General features: G+C 37.7%; 1 protein-coding gene across 1 annotated transcript in view; it reads left to right on the forward strand.

Moving 5' to 3' along the window:
* Positions 1-280: 280 nt before the first annotated feature.
* The window catches only part of TRPC5 (transient receptor potential cation channel subfamily C member 5), a 356447-nt gene continuing 340080 nt past the window's right edge, over positions 281-16647 (forward strand). Inside the window, exon 1 of the mRNA XM_066249196.1 lies at positions 281-398. The gene's annotated coding sequence lies outside the window, so the exon portion shown is untranslated. The remainder of the gene's footprint in view (positions 399-16647) is intronic.

The following is a 16647-nucleotide window of genomic DNA, read 5'->3' on the forward strand; positions in this document are numbered from 1 at the left end:
GCTGGCCTTGCATAGTTGGCTGCATGAAGGGAGTGCGGGCATTTGAAGGCGCCCAGGTCGGCTCTCAGAGCTAGAAGAAGCTAGCGAGCGGTCGAGAAAAGAGTTTCAGGGTGCTGACGAAGGCGAAAGGTAAAGAGGGCCGGCAATCAAAAGGAAGTTTGGAGATAATTGAGGAGCAAAGAGAGAAACCAAGGGAGAAGCCAGCGCTTGCTTCTTCACAGCACCCCGCCCCTTTTGCTGTGCTCATCCGCCCACCAGCCCAGCAGCCTAGAGGGCCGGCGCTGTCCCAGGCGGCTGTTTGCGCACCGCAGGAGAGGAGTGCTGTAAGGTGGCTGCGCCGCGAGCCCTGGCTGAGGGACACCAGACGACGCAGATCTGAATAAATCACTTGGCCCGGGGTAAGTGGACAGGCGCCCCGTGCTCTCTGCTTTGTTGCCAGTGCGCTTCCAAGGGCTGGAAAGGTTCGGGGTGAGTAGAGGTGCGGGGACCGGGATGTTGAGTGCTGGGAAGCACTGGCTGGATGCCTGTTGGCTGGGTTGGTGGGAAGCAGAGTAAATCCAGCAACAGATTGTTTTTGGACACAGGGAGAGATGTAGTGGTAGGAAGCAGAAGGGGCATTAAGACAAGGTGGCCCTTGGCAATGACCAAAAACATCCTTTTCATTTAAGATGTTCTAAACCAGAGATTTGCCTTACCTTCAGTGATCTGCTTCATCCCTGGGTAAGTATTTCGCTTCTTGGGAACCTGTTCCCAGGCTCCTTCAATATCAGCCCGGGAGATGGGCATGGGAATAAGAACGCACTAGCCCTTTTGCCAAAAGCCACTTTAAGATGCAGAGGGTGAGCTCATGACGGCTCTGGAACAAGAGAAAGGAACTTCTTTTTGTTTTTTATTCTTCAAACTTAAGAAATGTCCAGATTCATCTTCCTGGAATCCTTAAAGGAACCAGAAAGTGAAGATTGGAAAGCATCAGTCAGATATTTGCTCCGAAGTGGACACCTCCTCCCAGTAAACACACACATTGACTTGGACAATCATGTTCATAGCCCCCAAACACACACACACACACACACACACACACACACACATACATACTGAGCTGTATTCACAGATCCTGATCTTTCTCCCTGGTTTCTAAGAATGAGACTGGAAAGACTTATTATCCATTTCCAGCCTGGGTTTCTCTGGTCATAGTCAGATATGTGGTAAAGGCTGAGTGGCTAGCAAGATTATCATTCCCACACAAAATGTCTAGAGCCGGGAAACCAGACAGGAAGACAGGATCTCGGAACTTTACCTGAGTTTTATTATATGAGTAGGAGAGACAAAAGCTAATGAATAATGATACCTTCAGATACTGTTCATGTCAGCTCTGGCTTCAAATGAAAAATAATTACTCCATTGACATGGCACTCAGACCCACTTGTGCATTGTCATATATTTATCTCCGTGGCATTTGGCAAACATGGCAAGTTTATATATCAGCATGCATAACTATTTTTTTTGTCAAGATATAAATAAGAGATATAAATGATGTCAAAGGGTACTATTCCTCCAGTCTTTAACATCTGCGTATTCTACATCAGAAGGCATGGAAATACATTCACATAGTATCAAGTTGGTTTCAAAGCAAATATTTAGCCTGGGATAAAGGAAAGCCACAGGGTCAAGAGGAGTCTCTGTCTCTCTGTTTGCAGGGTTGAAGGAAAAACTGAATACGACTTGAAATCTATGTTTTGGTCCCCAAGAGATGTTGATTTCATGAAGTTTCACTGTGTATATAGTATGTATGTGATGCTATCATGTATAGTGTGTATGTGTATTTTTTAAGGACCCGGATCAACCCCATACTATAAATCTGGCCCTGGGCTCCTGTAGCAAGAGGATAGCATTTGTGTTGTGATTCTCAAGCACCCAGGGTCTTCTGTTAAACTTTCTATTTATTGATATGTTACCAGAATACAATGAATTACCTCCTCACAATTCAGTAAATGATAGAAACAGATTCTGCAATAAGTGGAACTGTTTATGTTGCATCAGGCAATTTGTTCTAATGTTCACTGCTGAGGGACAGAACAGAATGAGGATTACTCAAGCACGATCTCAAAGGGTGCTCATTTTTAAGGAAATCATAAGCAAATGTCTTCTTAGAAAGGTTAAAATTACACTTTCCTATAAATAGCAAAGACCAGGCTGCAGACAGGTAAGAAAGAACTGGCAGCTTTATACTTGGGAAGAACTGAAAGTATCAACAACAATGAAGCCTAAGGCGTACGTTTTTGCTTTGCTCTTGATGATGTATCTGGCTGCTGCAGTAGGTCTTGACCTATTGTTCTTCAAGGGACAAGGAAGTGGGCAGTATGGGGTTCCAGAACAAATAACACCAGTTGTATTGACAGAGGTTCACCTGGTTTTAGTGTGTGCTCCAAAATAGAGACTTTACCCACATCGGCCATCTCTGCTACCTAGAAAAGCTATAGTCCTATGATTCCATTTTTCCTAAAACTAACAACCAAAATCAGAATGATACACAGAACCACAGTGCTCAGAGAGAGCTAGGCCAAAAAATTAGAGATGCAATTAGAAGAAAAAGGAGGAATAAGAGAGAACCCAAAGATGTTTTGGACCACATGGAAAGAAAACCACCCTGATGTTTGCTTTCCTTTGCTTTGGCTCGAGATAGAATTAGTCTAGAAAGTTAATCCTGATTGAAGCACCCTAAAATTGCTTACAATTTATCTTATAAACACTGAGTAAAAAGTGATAGAATTCCTTAGAATCAGAAGAATCAGACTACGTGTTAGAGTACATTTTCACTTTTGCCATCTCATTTCACTCCTTAGCATATTAAATTCTTATATACAAGTCATGTAGATGCTTATCGAATAAAGATTTCAAATGTGCCATACTACTTTCCTTTAGCCCACTTATAAATATTAAAATTTGTCTTTTACTAAAGAAGGACTCAAACTTTCTGCTTGTATTGCTTCTGCCAAAGGATCTTGTTTTCAGCTAAGCCATTCAGAAGTCTCTTCTTAGCTGGGGAATATGAGGGGCAAGACCTTTCTCCCCAAGGTGCCACAACCTAATCTGGCCTTGTCATTTTTCAGATTTCAGGGAGGGTATGACAAAGTTTGCAGACAGAAATGATACCTTATTCTAGGCATAAACTACAGCTAATCAACCCCAGATTAGGGCTAAACTGAGATTAGCCCCATGTCCAGAGCTTGATAGTTGAGGTTTCTATAGTGTCACCCTTTCTAAAACTCACATGACTTTCTTTTTGTTGATGGGTCTCTCAAGTTCTTTGTCCAATGATACTAGCCATCCCATCCCAATAACAAAGAATAAATTTGTCCCAGGTTTGATTCCCAGTCAGGGCACACAAGAGAAGCACCCATCTGCTTCTCCACCCTTCCCCCTCTCCTTTCTCTCTATCTCTCTTTTCCCTTCCCAGAGCCAGGGCTCCACTGGATCAAAGTTGGCCTGGGCACTGAGAATGGCTCCATGTCCTCCACCTCAGGTGCTTGAATGGCTCCGGTTGCAATGGAGCAATGCCCCAGATGGGCAGAGCATCGCCTCCTAGTGGGCATGCTGGCTGGATACCGGTCGGGTGCATGCAGGATTCTGTCTCTCTGTCTCCTCACTTCTCATTTCAGAAAAATTAAATAAATACAGAATGAATTATTAATGAGTCAGCTGTGGTCTCTTAAGCAAATGTGTATATTACCTTCAACTGAGTAAGAACAAATGATTGCAAAATAATAATAATAATAATAATAATAATACTGCTACCTGCTGGGTCAAAATAAAAACTACAGTTCACTAAGTGAAGGGCATTTTTCAAGCTCCGTAGGTTTGGTTCTCTACTGCCCCCTGCAGAGTTTGCACTTAGATGCAAGTTGCTCAAGCTTTTTGCCTCAGCAAAGGTGAAGAAAGAGCAGGTGGTAGGAAACATGCAGGGATTATGGAAGAGTCTAATGCCTTCATTTTATCTATATAGAAATTGAGGCCTGAAGAGTAGAAATGATGAAATCACACAACTATCTAGTGACAGAACTAAAAGTAGAATACAGGACTGCCTGCTAGTACTAAATAAATTTCCTAAACCTCTCTGGAGATCTTTCCAAGAAATCAAAATGAAACAAAAGCCAAGTTTACCAAGATCACAAAGTCCTACTTCCATCTCATATTTATACTTACATGTTTAAATTTACATGTTTATTGTCATATGTTGGTAACTTGCCTTCTCACTCACCTGCCTCTAATACACACATACATACACTTCAATATTGCTAGCTAAGAAAACATGGCATATGCTTATAGCTAGCATATTCATGTGGAGGGCAGAATTAAACATAACAAAGACTTAACTGCTCAGATTTTTCTTGCTGATCTGGTTCACAAGATGCCTGGAAAATCTAATCTTTGCAGCTCCCTATTAGTTTTGAGGAATAGAAGCTGGTGAAATCCAATGACAATGGTTCTGCTTCTATATATTCAGTCTCAGAATTGGCACCCACAAATGTGCATGCATATATACACAAATATATTCACATACACATTTACACACTTCCTGAAAATTTTAGACAAAGGAAATAGAAAAGATAAGGCAGATTATTTTTATGGTAGACTATAACAAAAGGAAGTTTTCTGAGGAAGGAGTGTGTTGTTTCCTGACTACATTCCTTACCCTTGATATTTGGTTCCCATTAATCCCACTCTACTTTCTTTTAGAACCTGAGAAAATAAGCTGATGCAAACATGTTTATTACAGCCCAGAAGAATGATAGAAGAACTTTTACATTCCAGTGAGACTAACACAAGGTTAAGAAAGAGAAGCTAAGATGAAGTGGGCTAGAATTTTGCTATTTTAAATGTAGTTTCCACACCAGTAGCATCACCACTCATTAGGATGTATTTAATAAATGCAAAATTTATACCTTTCCTTAGACTTACTGAATTGGAATCTAATTTTTAAGAAGCTCCTCAGTGATTTATTTGCATATTTAAGATTAGGAGGCACTGGCTAGAGCTTATCCCAAAACTTATCTGAAAGTCATTTGAAAATAAATAATGTTTACTAGGTATGTAGAGACAATTCATACAGCTTATAACTTAAAAGTAAAAATATAAAATTTCCCCAGGTCTATGTCTTTTGTTATCCAGCATGAAAACATTTGCAGGCAAAAGACTTGATTCAAAGGGAGTTAGATCACAGGAACTCACACTAACATGAGTTCAAATCCTAGTCCTGCCCACAAATAACTAGCTATGTAAACTTGTACAAGCTACTTTGTCTCTAGGCCTCAGATTCCTTATCAGTATAAAGGGATTAATAATGGTACCCACTGACAGTGAGTTGTTAAGAAGATTAAATGATACACTATAAGACACTAGCATACTGTGAACAATCAAAATATGGATGATAGTATTATAATTAATATAAATTGGCCAATAATTGTAGTTTGTTAGAAAACTCATCACTGAATGTGACGTCTTGAGGCACTTAGCATCTGTTTCTAATTAGTGTGAATCACATTGGGCTTCCCACAGATAGAATACTAACAAAGACACACAAAAGTAAAATATATTTAAACAGAGTAGAGGTCTATAAACAAATATTACTCAGAAAGAATAGAGGTTTTCCTGGTTTTCCTTTATAGAACAAGACTGAAGTCAGAAGTGGCCCTATTCTATACTGCTCACAAAAATTAGGGGATATTTTATCACTCCATATTTATTTTGAAATATCCTCTAATTTTTGAGAGCAGTATATATGGTATGTCTCAAAATTATCAAGTTAGAAAGTTAGTAATGAGGCTATTTATGCATGTTTATGCATATATGCAGCAAGCACACACATGACATACAGGTACACACAGACATACATACATATCCTTCAATGGACCAACTGTGAAAAAAAATCAAAGCTGAAATAGCGTTCTAGGGGCAGAAATAAATATTACTGGATTTCTAGCCTGATAACAATATGTAAAAATGGATGTATAATAATTTCTACTTCACAGGATGAATGTGAGATGATATTTGGGTAAAATAAATAATTTAGGTAAAAGCATAGCAGAGAAACTAAATAAATATTTCTTAATTTGAGCTAAAAGGGGGGGCAAGAATATTACAGGTAAATTTTCAATTAAGGTACAATGATTGTCCTTCAAGAAAGCAGTGGTGTTAGATTAGAAATACTTGACCTTGTCAACACATCTTACAGAGGTCAGCTCAACAACAGCACCTAGAGAATGATCAATTATGTGTCAAGCATTTCATATGTATTATCTCTTTTAAACCCTCATAACAGCTCCATGAAATAGTTACATAATCATTTTTACTTTACAAATGAAACTGAAGCTCAAAAGAATTAACTTTCTCATTTTATAATATAACAACTTAGGTAAATACTATTGCTATCACTATTTTATTTTTTAATTTTTTATTTATTCATTTTAGAGAGGAGTGAGAGAAGAGAGAGAGAGAGAGAGAGAGAGAGAGAGAGAGAGAGAAGGGGGAGGAGCAGGAAGCATCAACTCCCACAGACAAGTGCAGGGTTTTGAACTGGTGACCTCAGCATTCCAGATCGACGCTTTATCCACTGCACCACCACAGGTCAGGCCCTATCACTATTTTATAGGCAAAAACCATCAGCAAATCCTACTTTCTCCCAGCCAAAATTGCTTCCTCCTTCGTCCCAGCCCATAGTGTTCTCTATCTGCTCAATTATTTCATCTGTAGACTGACCAGGCTGTGGCACAGTGAATAGAGTGTTGGATTAAGATGTGGAGGACGCAGTTTTGAAACCCTGAGGTTGCCGGCTTGAGCGTGGGCTCATCTGGCTTGAGCACAGGCTCACCAGCTTGAGCTGAGATTGCTGGCTTGAGCATGGGATCATAGACATGACCTCATGGTCACTGGCTTGAGCCTAAGGTCACTTGCTCTGCTGTAGCTGCCTCCTCCCCTGCCCCTCCCATCAAGGCACAAATAAGAAAGCAATCAATGAACAACTAAGGTGCTGCAACGAAGAATTGATGCTTCTCATCTCTCTCCCTTCCTGTTTGGCTGTCCCTAGCTGTCCCTTTCTCTGACTCTCTTTCTGTTTTTGTAAAAAAAATTTTTTTCACCTATAAAATTTTATAGATATAGTACCTATTAATTCCAATAATTCTATAAACTCCAATAAATTTTATAAATTTTAATAAAATAATTAAGCACTAGATTTTCATAAGATTTATTGATTGACACCTATAATCTGGGCAGCTTGATTGCAAAGACATCAAGACAAACACCACAAACTCTGGGTCTCAGTCGTTTGGCATGTTTGAGACCTCCAGCCTCTTTTGGAACTGAGGTTTCCCAACATCCATTGATATTTAAGAGAATAAGAATGGTGTAGCTTTAAAAATCTTATAATAGACAATATAGATCAATAATTTGTGAGATTTCTGTGATTACCCTAAGTTAATAATACCGGTTACTATCAATTATTGGACATCTTTGTATTAATTCTTCATTGTGGTTATAACAAAACCCCACATATTTAGCAGTTTTAAACAACACAAATTAATTGATGTTTAGTTCTGTAGGTCAGAAGTCTGACAGAGGGATCACTGAGCTAAAATCAAGATGTCAGCATGCCTGCATTCACTTCCGGAGGCTCCAAGGGAGAATCAAGTTCCTTGCTTATTCATATTGCTGCCATAATTTATTTTCTTGCAGTTGTAGGACTGGAGTCCTGATTTGTTTGCTGGCTGCCATATGAAAGAAGTTCTCAGCTTCTAGAGACCACCCACCTTCATTGGCCCATGGCCCCATTCCTTCAACTTCAAAGTCAACCAAAGCAGATTGGATATTTCTTACACTTTGAATCTTTCTTGTTTTCATCTTCCTTTGCATCTCTCTGACTATTTTGCCACTCTCTTTTTAAGAGCCCATGTGATCACATTGGACCCACTGGATAATCCAGAGTAATCTTTTTATTTGAGGTCATTTAATTAGCAACTTTAATTCCATCTGAAAAATCCCTTTTGCCGTGTAACCTAACAGAGTCATAGGTTCTGGGGATGTGTTGACATATTTAAAGGGCCATGATCCTACCTACCACAATCTTCTATGTCTCTATGTCTCTATGTTCCCTTTTAACAAAATAAGAAACAGGGTCAGGCAAGTTAAGTGCCTGATATTGCCTAGCTAGAAAATGATGGAGGCAGGATTAGAATACTGGTCTCTCTTCCTCCTAGTTTTGCATTTTCCCTTGGCCTCCTCATTGCCAGAAATTTATTTTGGTTTTTATTTTGTCTTTTGTTTCCTCTTTTTCATTTAATTTTTTTTCTAGGTAATTTATGTATGTGGTTCAAAAATCAAAATAGAAGATTCAGTGAAAAAGCTTGCTCCCATTCTGTTTCCCATCTACTTCGTTGCCACAACCCATATTCCATTTTATTTTTTTCCTCTAGAATTTCCAGATTAAAATACAGAAAACTATGAATTCATGTTAAGAAAAATCTTTACATTATAACAAAATCTATCAAACTACAGCTCAAACCCATGTTGTTCTTTTTTGGTACTACCTCTATGGTGCAACTTTGGAAGAACTAACATCTGTGTTAAACGACAGATATTTAGACCAATCAGTTAGTCCAAGCAAATCATAACTATTCCTACTTGCCTACTTTTAAAAATGCTTTATAGTCCCTTTGGTCCAATGACACTCACTTATATACTCTGTACATTATGTAACTCTAATACCTCAATATTGATTTATATCCTACCAATTTTATCTGAACATTCCAGAATCCAGGAATTTCAAGAAGTACAAACATAAGGGACAGAGAGAGAGAGAGGAGAGAGAGGAGAGAGGAGAGGAGGAAATGTCCACAGTGCACACACTGGGGAAAAAACACCATAACAAATTTATAAAATGTAATTATTATATATATCACATAATTCTATATTCTATATGTGATACTATAATACTATATATATTTAATACTAAATTTTATATAATATTAAAATAATCATATTTTAGCATAAATAAGCCCAATATCTTTTTTATAAATAATCTTTGAAATTGACAAAGCTTTCCATGTAACTAATAAGAAAACATGGAATTTTTACATAATTATAAACATTGAAATACATTACCATGTTATATAGAAGCAAGCACAGAAAACAAAAGATGACAAGTCTTTTTTAATTTTAATTTATTTTGTTGATATAGTTTCAAGTGTCACATTCAGTATAGCACCAGCTACACACCACATCATGGCCTTCACGCCTCATGCAAAGTTTCTTTCCAAACCTCTTTCTCCCCTTTTGTCCCCTCCCATTATGACCATTTCTCTTTCCTTCTGGCTATTGCTATTGGGTTTATATATGTGTTATGAATATATAATTTGGACTAATCCTTTCACTTTCTTTGATCCTGTCCCCTCTTATCCATTCCCTCTAACAGGTGTCCAATTAACCCCTCTGATGGAGCCTATGTTTCTACTTTGTTCCTCAGTTTATTGTATTCATTAGATTCCACAATATGTGAGATCATGGTAATTTTATCTTTCTCTGACTGTTTTGTTTCACTTAGCATAATAACTGCTAGGTCCATCTAGCTGTTGCAAAAGGTAAGATTTCATTCTTTTTCATGGCTGTGTAGTATTCCATTGTGTCTATATACCATGCTTTTTTATCCACTCATCCACTAATGAACACTTGGGCTGTTTCCAGCTCTTGGCTATTGTAAAGAGTGTTGCAATAAACATGGTGGTGCATATCTTCTTTTGAATTAGTGTTTTGCAATTCTTAGAATATATTCCTAAAAAGGGATAGCTAAGTCATAAGGCAGTTCTATTTTTGATATTTTGAGGAAATGTCATTCTGTTTTCCACTGTGGACGCACAAGCCTGCATTCACACTAGCAGTGCATGAGGGATCCCTTTTCTCTACACCTTCATTGGCACTTGTTGTTTCTTGATTTGTTAATGAAAGCTATCCTGGCAGGTGTGAGTTGATATCTTACTGTGGTTTGATTTTCCATTTATCTGATGATTAGTGACATTGAGCATTTCTTCATATGCTTATTGGCCATCTGTATGTCCTCTTTGGAGAACTATCTATTCAGTTCCTTTGCCCATTTTTTTAATTGGGTTGTTCCTTTGCTGAGTTTTATAAGTTTTTTGTAAATTTTGCTTATTAACCCTTTATCAGACATATCGGCAAATAGATCTTCCAAAGAGTTCATTGTCTTTTTATTTTGTTAATAGTGTCTTTTGCTGTGCAAAAGCTTTGTAGTTTAATAAACTCCCAATTGTTTCTTTTGTCCTTTATTTCGCTTGCCCAAAAAGATATATCAGCAAAAATAATGCTTCAAGAAATGTCTGATAGTCTACTGCCTATGTTTTCTTCTAGGATTTTTATGGTTTCACAACTTACATTTAAGTCTTTTATCCATTTTGAGTTTAATTTTGTGAGTCGTGTAAGTGGATGGTCTAGTTTCATTTTTTTACATGTACCGATTCAATTTTCCCAACACCATTTATTAAAGAGACTGGCTTCCTGGCCAGTTGGCTCAGTGGTAGAGCATCGGCCTGGTATGCAGGGGACCCGGGTTCGATTCCCGGCCAGGGCACATAGGAGAAGCGCCCATTTGCTTCTCCACCCCCGCCCCCTCTCCTTCCTCTCTGTCTCTCTCTTCCCCTCTGGCAGCCAAGGCTCCATTGGAGCAAAGATGGCCCGAGCGCTGGGGATGGCTCCTTGGCCTCTGCCCCAGGCGCTAGAGTGGCTCTGGTTGCGGCAGAGCGACACCCCGGAGGGGCAGAGCATCGCCCCCTGGTGGGCAGAGCGTCGCCCCTGGTGGGTGTGCCGGGTAGATCCCGGTCGGGCGCATGCGGGAGTCTGTCTGACTGTCTCTCCCCGTTTCCAGCTTCAGAAAAATACAAAAAAAAAAAAAAAAAAGAGACTAGCTTTACTCTATTGCATATACTTGCTTTCTTTGTCGAATATTAATTGACCATAAAGGTGTGGGTTTATTTCTGGGTTCTCTGTTCCATTGATCAGTATGCCTGTTTTTATGCCAGTACCAGGTTGATTCAATTACAGTGGCTTTATAGTATAGCATCATATCAGGAAGTGTGATACCTCTCACTTTGTTCTTCATTTTCAAGAGTGCTGATGCTATTTGGGTTCTTTTTTTGGTTCCATATAAAGTATTGAAATATTAGTTCTAGATGTGTGAAGTATGCCATTGGTATTTTAAATGGTGGGATCTAGATAACATGATACGAAGCAAAATAAGTAAATCAGAAAAAACCAGGAACTGCATTATTCCATACGTAGGTGGGACATAAAAGTGAAACTAAGAGACATTGATAAGAGTGTGGTGGTTACGGGGGGGAGGGGGGAATGGGAGAGGGAAAGGGGGAGGGGGAGGGGCACAAAGAAAACAAGATAGAAGGTGACAGAGGACAATCTGACTTTGGGTGACGAGTATGCATCATAATTGAACGACAAGATACCCTGGTCTTGTTATCTTTGAATATATGTATCCTGATTTATTGATGTCACCCCATTAAAAAAATAAAATTATTTAAAAAAAAAAAAAGAATTGCATTCAATCTATAGATCACTTTGGGTGGTATGGACAGTTTAATGGTGTTTATTCTTTTTATCCATGAACACAGTATATACTTCCACTTGTGTGTATCTTCTTCTGTTTTTTTAAATGTCTTATAATTACCCACATCTCTTACTTCCTTGGTTAAATTCATTCTTATGTGCTTTATTTTGTTGTTGTTATTGCAATAGTAAATGGGATTGCTTCCTTAATTTCTCCTTCTGATAGTTCATTATTGGTATATAAAAATGTCACTGATTTCTGAATATTAATTTTATATCCTGAAAGTACGCAAAATTCATTTATCAGAGCTAGCACTTTTTTGACTGAGACTTTAGGGTTTTCTATGTACAGTATCATGTCATCAGAAATAATGACAGTTATACTTCTTTTCCAATTTGAATGCCTTTTATTTCTTATTCTTGTCTGATTGCTATGGCTAGGACTTCCAGGACTATGTTGAATAAGAGTGGTGAAAGAGGGCGCCCCTGTGTTTTTCCTCATCTTAAGAGAATTGCTTTTCAGTTTTTGCCCATTGAGTATGATGTTGGCTGTTGGTTTGTCATAAATGACTTTTATTATGTTGAGGTATGTTTTCTGTATTCTCATATTGCTGAGAGTTCTGATCATAAATGGATGCTGGATTGTGTCTGCATCTAATGAGTTGATCATGTGAAAATTACTCCTCTTTTTGTTTATGTGATGAATCATGTTAATTGATTTGCCAATAATAGCATACCACCCTTGCTTGCCTGTAATAAATCTCACTTGGTCATAGTATCATATAGCGTGTGATTTTTTAAATTATTGCTTGTTTGGATTGCTAATATTTTGTTGAGAATTTTAGTATCTATGTTCATCAGGGATGTTGGCCTATAGTTTTCTTTCTTTGCAGTTTCTTTATCTAGTTTTGAATTTAGCATAATGCATGCCTCATAAATTGAACTTGGAAGTCATTCTTCCTCTTGAATGTATTGGAATACCTTGAGACGGATAGGTGTTAGTTCTTCTTGGGTGTTTGGTAAAATTCACCTGTAAAGCCATCATTCCAAGACCTTTGTTTACAGGGAGTTTTTTATAACTGTTTCAGTTTTATTTGTTGTAATCAGTATGCTCAGGTTTTCTAATTCTTCCAGTTTCAATTTTGGAAAACTGTATGTTTCTAGGACTTTATCCATTTCACCCAGGTAGTCCAATTTTTGGCATATAGACTTTTATAATATTTTTTTACAATCTTTTGTACTTCTGTGATGTCAGTTGTTACTTCTCTTTTTTCATTTCTAATTGTATTTATTTGGATCATCTCTCTTTTTCTCTTGATAAATCTGGTTAAAATTTTGTCAATCTTGTTTACCTTTTCAAAGAACCAGTTCTTGGTTTCATTGATCTTTTGTGTAATATATTTAGTCTCTACATCATTTATTTCCACTCTGATCTTTATTCTTCCTTCTACTTCTTCTGTACATTGTTTGTTTTTCTTTTTCTATTTCCTTTAGGTTCAGAGTTAGATTGTTTGAGTTTCTCCTTGCTTCTTGAGTTATGCCTGTAATGCTATGAACTTCAATATCAGAACCATTTTCACTGTGTCTCATAGATTTTGGGTTGTTATATGTTCATTTTCATTTGTTTCAAAGAAAAATTTTATTTCTTCCTTGATCTCATTGTTAACACATTCATTATTTAATGGCATGCTATTTAGCCTCCAAGTGTATGTTTTCAGTTTTACTATTGTAGTTGATTTCTAATTTCATGCTATGTGGTCAGAGAAGATGCTTGATATGATTTTAATCTTCTTTTATTTATTGAGACTTGTTTTGTGAACTAATGTGTGGTCTATCATAGAAAATGTACCATGTACACTTGTAAATAATGGTATTCTGCTGCATTGGGGGAAAATGTTCTGAAAATATCAATTAAATACAGTTGATTTAGTGTACCATTTAAAACAGTTGTTTCTTTGTTGATTTTCTGTCTGAAGGGTCTATCCATTGATGTCAATTGGTGTTAAAATGCTCTACTATTATTGTATTGCTGTCAATCTCTCCCTTTTTGTCCATCAAAATCTGCCTTATATGTTTACATGCTCTTTCATTGGGTGCATAAATATTTACAATGGTTATATCCTCTTGTTGGATGGATTGCTCCCTTTTTAATTATGTAGTGACCTTCTTTGTCCCTTACTATATAGCCTTGTTTTAAAAGCTATTTTGTCAGATATGAGTATTATTATACCAGTTTCTTTTTTCATTTCCATTTCCATGGAATTTTTTTTCATCCATTCACTTCCAGCTTATATGTATCTTTGTTTTCTGTTGAGTCTCTTTTAGATAGCATATATATATATATATATATATATATATATATATATATGCCATGTTTTCTTATGCTCAGGTACCCTATGCCATTTGATTGTAGTATTATTTCATTTACATTTAAGGTTATTATTGCTATGTATTTATTTATTGTTATTTTAAACTTATAATTTTTTTCTTTCATTTTATTTTTTTTTCTTTTTCTTATAGCAGGCCCTTTCACATTCTGTGCAATACTGGTTTGGTGATAATAAATTTTGTCTGCCTTTTTTCTTTTCTTTTCTTTTTTTTTTTTTTTTTGTCTGGGAAACTCTTTATTTCTCCTTCAATTTTAAATAATAGCTTTGTTGCACAAAGTAAGCTTTGTTGTAGTTTCTTGTTTTGCATCTCTTTGAATATTTTATTCCAATCCCTTCTGGTTTAAAGTGTTTTTGTTGAGAAGTCATATCACAGCCTTATGGGAGCTCCTTTGTAGGTAATTAATTGTTTTTCTCTTGTTGCTTTTAGGATTCTTTCTTTGTCTCTTATTTTGGGCATTTTAATTATGATGTGTCTTGGTGTGGGCCTTTTTGGGTTCATCTTTAATGGTTCTCTTTATGCTTCTTGAACTTTGTGACTGTTTTCTTCATTACATTATGAAAAATTTCAGCTATGATTTCTTCAAATAAGTTCTTTACCCCTTGTTCATTTTCTTCTCCTTGAGGAACGCTTATGATGCAGATGTTGTTTTGCTTCCTGTTGTTGCAGAAGTGTCTTTGATTTTTTTCAACCTTCTTGAGTCTTTTTTTCTTTTTCTGTTCTGCTCTTGTGCTTACATTTATTGTGCCCTCCAAATTGTAGATTCAATCCTCCGCTTTATCCAACCTGCTGTTGATATTTTCTAGTGCAGTCTTCATATCAGGTATTGTATTAGCCATTTCTGACTGGTTCTTTATTATGGTTTCAATGTCCTTTTTAATGATTACTATCTCTTTGTTTAAGTTCTCATTAAGATCATCTGTTCCATACATAGGTGGGACACAAAATTGAGACTCATGGACATAGATAAAAGTACAGTAGTTACCAGGGAGAAGGGGTGGGTGGAGATGGAGGGGGTTGGGGAGGGGAGGGACTTAAAGAGAAACAAAATATAAGGTGACAGAAGATGATTTTACTTCAGGTAATGGGTATAGAGCATAATCGACTGTCCAAATGATATGGAGATATTTTCTATAAACCTATGTGTACTCTGGTTGACCAATGTCACCCTGTTAAATTTAACTGTCTAAATATAAGTAAATATCATCCATTCTTACTCTAAGGTTCTTGAGAATCCTAATAAATATTATTTTAAACTCTGCATATGGTAGTTTGGTTGCTTTTATTTCATTTAATTCTTTTTCTGGGTATTTCTCTTGTTAATTCATCTGGAGCATATTTCTTTGTCTGACTATTTTGTTTGAGTTTTAAGTAGCTCTGCTTTGACTCCTAAATTTGTTATCATGTCTTTATGAGGTAGGTGAGGTCAGTGGTAAAACCTGAAGGCCACCTGAGCTCTTTGCTCTAGGAAAGTTACTTGAGAGTTATATTTACCCTCATGTTGTATGTGAGTCTTGGAGGCTTTTGGCCCTTTTGTGGGTAGAGTTAACCCTTCAGGCTGTCTGGCTATAAGCATCAACCATGATCACACATTTTTGATGCTGTGCAGTGTCAATCTTCTGGGGTGTAGTTATTATTATCAGCGTCAGATGCTTGCTGGACTCCTCCTTTGGATGTGTCACTTGTGTGGCTAGTTGAGTTTACCATTGGTGTGGTTTGCAACACATTATTAGTTGTGTTGGTTCTGGGTCTTCTTGTGTGGGGTTCAGGTACAGGTTGATGTCAGACATTGTTTATAACCTATTGTGGGCTACCTGTCTGCAGTTATCACTCTGTGCATGGGCATGTTTAGGAGGGGCCAACCTGTATATAAAGATTGACTTTGTCTTGCTTAGAGCTGACAGAAGCTCCATAAAAGGGTCCAAGTTCCTTAAGATTTGCTTCCACTTTTGAGCTGCTCCACCTCCCTTTGCAGCTGCTTGGTCTTCCCATAGATTCTTCTGTAAAAAGACTGTAGAGGTGGCTTAAACTTGCCTCATCCCACCAACCCTTCCACAGGTTGAAAGCTCTGTGGGTTAGGGTAACTGAGGTTGGGAGGACAATGTTAGTGGGTTCCCCTACTTAGGAAGTTTCTTGGTTAAGAATTCAGTACAGGGAACACGGCCCCGTACTCCAAATCCTAATCTTTCAGCCCCTGCTGGATATTCCAATTCTATTTATTCACAGAGAGGTGAGCAGTAAGTTCAGGTTGGGTGGGACTGACTGTTCTCTTTGCAGAAGTTCTTTCAGTTGAGAAGACTTTGGTCTCAGGGAGGAAGATTGAGAGAGCCTTCTCTTGAGCTGATTGTAACCTTTCCCCAGAGGGTGGCTAAGCCCCATGACTGGTCCCAAAATTAGGCTCCAAGGAACCCACACTTTGAATGTCTGAGATCTAAGTCTCTCTCCCTTCTTCTTGTGGAACTTAGCTCAGTAGAGCAGGGTATCTGGGACTTGGGCCAGTTGACTGTGAGGTTCTACCTCATCCAATATATGTGAGCTGCTGTGCAGGTGCTGACCACAGAAAGCAGTATTTCCCTCAGCTGGATTTGGTGCCTGCTGAGCTCTCTCTTTGGATATGCTGCTAGTAATGTTCATTAG

Source organism: Saccopteryx bilineata, chromosome X, assembly GCF_036850765.1.
Source record: "Saccopteryx bilineata isolate mSacBil1 chromosome X, mSacBil1_pri_phased_curated, whole genome shotgun sequence".
NCBI lineage: Eukaryota > Metazoa > Chordata > Mammalia > Chiroptera > Emballonuridae > Saccopteryx > Saccopteryx bilineata.